Consider the following 5,762-nt stretch of genomic DNA (forward strand, 5'->3'; position numbering starts at 1 on the left):
TCATGGTGGTGGTTTTATTTCAAAAAAAGCCCTGTGCATGCGAAAAGCACTTGTTGATACCAGTGTATAAGGTTGAAGGGCAACACAGATTTCAAAGGATTCAAATGCCATTTATCTGCATCATGATATTATTTATAAACATTTTTTGAAAATATCCTTTCTTTACTTGCTGATTACGATGTGATTCACATTATGAGAAATTTGTATCCTTTTATCTCTCTACTAAACAAGCATATAAAAGGGTTAGTTTGGTGTGACTGCTGATGTCCTGTGTTGCTGGGAAATGAAGTAGTTTCACATCTTACGAATAAATACTTCATATAAGATATGCTATGAAAACTATCCTTAAGATATTGCTGAAAATACTTAGGAAGTATTTGAAGACCCATAACTCTATAACTGACTACCACAAATTATATTAAAGAAGGAGAATGAAAAAAGTAATTCTTTTGCTGATGGAAGTTGGCAGCTGTATCACTCATTTTCTTAGTTAAATGGATTCAGTGGAATTAATGTTGGATATAAAACTTCCTTTGAGAGGCAAAACTGCTTAAATTATAACCTTATAAATATGATAGGTCTTCCATAGGAATAAGAATGAAGATTTCTAATAAACTAAGGACTTAACTGGAAAAGTGGTTTAAAAGCACGGAAGAGAGTATGCCCATTTCCAAGAACCAAACCTGGGACTCCTGCTGAGTCCCAAACCCCTGCTCGTTCATGCAGGCAGGCACGGTAGTTCAGGTTTGTGCCTGGCCAGCTTGCAGTGCAAACACAGCCATTGGTGTTGGAAGCCTTTCCGATGTTTTCAATGTGCAGAATTGTGGACTTTGCTTGGGAGGCTTAATTTTTTTTTTTTTTTTTGTAGCTTCAGGTGTTATAGTTCTTCCTTTCAATCTAGAGCTAAATTTTCAGACTCAACCAATACGGTAGCCATTCTGCAAACCACAATGCATGCTCTTTTCTCAAGTTCATTGTTCTGTTGTTCTCCAGTCTAAACAACTGTCTCTCTTACTTGAAGCAGCTGCTTGCATTTTAAAGGTGCTTCTGACCAGGTACTAAACAGTTGCCTTGCTATTAATATTATTATTTAATAAGGGAAGGGACTACTATCTTGTATTTTGGCCAAATGTCTTATTTATTCTTCATTTTTTTGTGAAATAACTTTGTCTCTTTGGAGAGAGGCATTCATAGGAGGGCAAGTGTGTCTTACACAGATCATACAATGACTCTCTGGGTCAGTAATGATGCCTTCATTGAAATAATTGTTTTAAGGACACTGCCTGTAGGCATAGAGAATTGCATTCGTTTAGGTATGATTGCTAGCATTTACGTGAACATATGGGCACATTTTTTTCTATCAGAGCTTTCCTTTTTCCAAGGTAATTTTGTATTGTGTTGTTCAATTAAACACACTTTATAGGCATCGTTAGACTTCACAAAATTGTCTTCCTCAAATGGACCTTTTATGAGTTGGTTAAGTTGCTATTTTGTTTTTTCAGTTTGTTCTGACAAATGTTGTGGGAGGCAGGGACTTAAATAGCCAAGCAATAATTTTTATGCAGGTAATTTAAGTATAACTAAATCAAATAAAATTGAACTTCTCTGCCAGCTTTCAAAGACCCATCTCATTATGTCCAAATTTGGATTCAATTTTCCGAAATTCAGACTTGCTTGGAATTTGATTTCCTAGTTTAGTCTTTGACCAGTCTGGCCCACACAAAACTTTCCTTCTCTAAGTTGCCTCCCCACTCATCCCCTTGTTCTGTTACTGCACTAACATGGCAGTTGCTGTACTCAGTCTGCATTTTTGAAACCTAAGAGACGCTTCCCAAATTCAGTGAATCTAACAGCTGGAGAGCCATTTGTGATGAGTTTGTTGGCACTTTTTAAATCTTTTGTTGCTGGAGTACCTTTTTAATGACTGCAATGTGAATTCATCGATGAAGTGATGAATACAAAAGCCAGGTGACAGTTCCCTTGCTCGAGTTACTCTCTTTGCCTTCGCTGGGACTTATCCACATGCAGTACTTGAGAAAAGTGAAGTCAATCCCCTAAGTGGAGTGAAGTCAATGTGCTCAAAAGCAGAAAATACTAGAACCTGTTTCTGAATGCTCTCATACAGAAGTCAAGTAGCCTTAGACTGCTGTAGCTTAATCTGAGCAACAGGTCGTGTCACGTTTTCTGAAGAGGGTTGGATTACAACAGTGCATTAAACCTGCACGGCAACTTCTTGTACTTCATTTTTTTTAACTTGCTTTACTGCAGTGCTTTCCCAGCTTTAGCTGATTTGCTCTTATTTATAGAGAATATAGTTAAGTGTCATATGATAGAGATTACAGAGAGTGTAGATAATTGATTTTTTTTTTTTTAATTCAATCTGTGATTCAATGCTTAAATCTGTGATTGACTTTTTATTTGTAGACTGGACTAAATATGTGGCAAGTGCCTGCACCAGTCTTTTTAAACACAAATTAGTTATCTTAATTCGTCACTGCTTTGTTTAAAAAAACAGATATCTTAGTGTGTCATTGGATGTTTAAAAGAGTAATGTGTCCTTAGCACTTGAGCTAAAATACATCTAGTTTAGTCTTCTTTAATAATTCACCAACTGACTTTGAGCACAAGCTATAAAAATGATGTGGCTAGCAAGGTAAGAGGCCTGCAGCTGGCAAGTGGGGGTACACTAAATGCATCTCACTTGGCTTGGGAGTTAGCAAAAATCTCAGATTTGGGAAATGAGTCAGTACCTCGCTCAGAAAATCAACATAGGTATGGCAACTACAAGTCAGAGACCCAAAAGATTTTTTTTTCTCTCTTTCTTTCTTTGTTTCTTCAAGAGTAAAATGTGATCAAAGCCACTCTCAGTCTCTGTTCCTTCAGGGATGTACTCATTTTTATTTTATGCAGGGTCAAGACATGAAGGAGGTGGGTTACACTGTGCTTAGCAATAGGCCTGAAGAGCTTAACCAAATCAGACCAAGGATAAAGGAATCAATAGTAAGAGACAAACAAAACAAACAGTGCTGCTTTCTGAATATCACATTAGTGTCACGTGTTTTCCTTTCTGTTTTGTGAAAGAAAAGATCTGGTCACATATGAATGTCTCTCTGTTTGTCAGGTGAGGTGGGGTTAAAGAGGCCCCCTTCTTTAATGGCTGAAAAATGAAGACAAAGATGGATTGAGGGAAAAGGTAGAATACAAAAATGAGTGGGATGAAGTTAAGAAGCCAGGGTCTGGTAGTAGCTACAAGGGAGAAAAAAGGGGAACACTAAAATGAGAAGACGTGCCCCCCCCATCCCCAAATAAACAAAACACCACCAATGACAACTAAAAACCCTACTGCCCCACACATTCTAGCAGTTTTAGGGTAGGATTAATCTATCCCAATATAGGTGACTAAAGTGTAGATTTTTATATTTGACAATTTATATTTTATAATAAAAGAAAATAAATAGGTGCTGTCAAGGAATAATTAACGCGATTACAAAGACAGAGATTGGGAGAGCATGTAAGTGCTAGTGCAGCAGTAATATTGTAGTATCATGGCCTAAATGTAAGTGTAAGTATAACTTTCTATATAAGTATATATGCATATACCTATTTTCCCTGCTTATTCTTTTGCTGTGTTTAGGAAAGTGAAAGGCTTGTAGCTGCTTTATGTTTGTTCCTCTGATGATTTTACTAGTAAAAACACTACACCTTTCCTTGGCTTTTTATTCCAATCATGTAGATGTGTATGCAGAGCTGTGGTTTACAGTCAACATCATGGAAAATTTCAGTTAAAAATAACCCATGCTGAATTGTTCATGTTTTCATTGTATCATCAAACTCAGTGAGTTCTTGGTGGCTGATTAGGAATGCTTTTGTACTGCTGAAATTGTCTGATTCTTGCCATTCTGCTGTGTTTTATTTGGCTATATGAATTACAGCTTCCAAATTGTTGGTGGATCAACAAGCAACATTCTGAGAAAATTCATAGAAATGTTTGTTTTCAAATTTGTGGGGGAAAGGGATAGAAATGCCAATTATTGTTGTATTTTTGCCTATATTGTCACACTGAAAAGTTTCCATACCCGATAAAGATCATATTCTATTAAAGTCTAGAGTAACTTCTGGGTAAACATGTAAAAGGAGGGCAAGATTCTTTTCTTCCAGAGTTTACAAGTATAGTTCTCTCTCCCTGACAGCATCCACTTTTAATTACAGAGCTATCCATTGATGTTGTGTTCCTGACACTGAACACTGCATGAGGCTGTTGTATTTTTGTTGCTGACTTCATAGAAATAAGTTTTGCACTGTTGACTTGACAAGCATCATTGAACTTTGATGCGACAGAGTAAAAAAGTAGTACTGGAAAGCAAATAATATGCAATAGATTAAAAGGGTCCAGGTTCTATCATGAAAGGAAAAGAACCCTAAACTGCTCATGACAAGTGGAAGAGAGATGAAATTACTGAAGGAAACATAATTATCTGGCTTTATGAGGAAGGACACTCTGCCAACTATTTGGTGCAGAAGAGATTGAACTGAGGATTGTCTGCCAAAGAAGCAGGAAAAAAATGTAGAGAAACTTCATGCCTACATAGAGTCCAGCAAAACTGCAAATGAATGAGAACGTAGAGTGGAGTGCCATACATTCATCTGGAAATGCCTTTCAAGAGTTCTGTAAAATGGATGCACTTGGGAGAACATTTACCTGAACAACATCAAGTAATCCCTAATTGAACTTCCAGAGTCTGTTTCTTGACAATGCAAAGCAGTTGCATGCATCCTAAAATTTCTACTTTTATCATCCTCTTTCCTGGTGCTGTTTGATAGATAGATTGATTCTGCATTTGCCACTGTAATAGAAATCATCACAATACAACCAAGTACCGCTTGGTAGGGGTTTTGTAGCATTCTCTTTCTTTTCAGTAAATTTATCAAGAGTAAAATCAACCAATTGGATTATAAACACTTGAACTATTTAGAAACAAATCCATGTGTATACTGTTTTGATTTATGTAAGTCAGCCAAAAATTCAAAAAGTAATAAATCTTAAAAGTTAAGTTTTATTTTGAAGTAAAAACATCCATATACCAATATGCATTGAAAAGTCACTTAGAATTAAGCACTTATCATGGGTTCAGGTTGTATGTGTATATATAATTTAATGAATTTCTTGCTATCTCTAAATTTCTATTTTTAAAAAAAGTACTATATTTTAGTCACTACTGTGGCTAAAACCAGGAGTTTTTAAGAACTCTCAAACAGAACAATATTTCTTCTTTCATGCCTGGGTCTAGAGTATCGTTGTCATTAAAACCACAAGTTGGGAAAAGAAAATATGTTCATGAAACAGGAACCATCCGCATGCCACGCACTTAGAGTCTATATCAATTTGCACAGCGTGCTTTCACTGAGTCCAGCCTTGTTCACATGTGCTGCATCTGGTGTCAGTTGATACATTATATATAGATATGTTGTATTTTTAAATTCTTTGTCAGACACCTACAAGTTTATTTCAGTAATTTTATTTTTATTACAAGAATATTGTACCTGGACCCTTTGTTGACTTTGTGCATCGCTTTCACAGCAAGACTGCAATGACTCAATGACTCTTACAGGTACCATACTGTGAATACATTCTCCTCTTTCTTCCCATAGGTGGTGGCCCTTGCAAAGCATGTAAACAGAAATGCAACTAAGTGTTGGCTACAAGAAATCATGAAACAAATTGTTTAAACGATGCCAGGAGTTTGGGTGAAACAGACCATGTT

The 5,762-nt window shown here is 36.3% G+C and overlaps 1 long non-coding RNA gene across 1 annotated transcript; it reads left to right on the top strand.

Annotated features, from left to right (window-relative positions):
* The first annotated feature begins 482 nt into the window (after positions 1-482).
* On the top strand, positions 483-5,051 carry LOC138686687 (uncharacterized). Its single transcript, XR_011325978.1, has 2 exons — positions 483-1,055; positions 4,210-5,051. It is a non-coding gene; the product is annotated as an uncharacterized lncRNA (long non-coding RNA).
* Positions 5,052-5,762: the final 711 nt, after the last annotated feature.

The sequence above is a fragment of the Haliaeetus albicilla genome, chromosome 9 (genome assembly GCF_947461875.1).
Source record: "Haliaeetus albicilla chromosome 9, bHalAlb1.1, whole genome shotgun sequence".
Classification (NCBI taxonomy): domain Eukaryota; kingdom Metazoa; phylum Chordata; class Aves; order Accipitriformes; family Accipitridae; genus Haliaeetus; species Haliaeetus albicilla.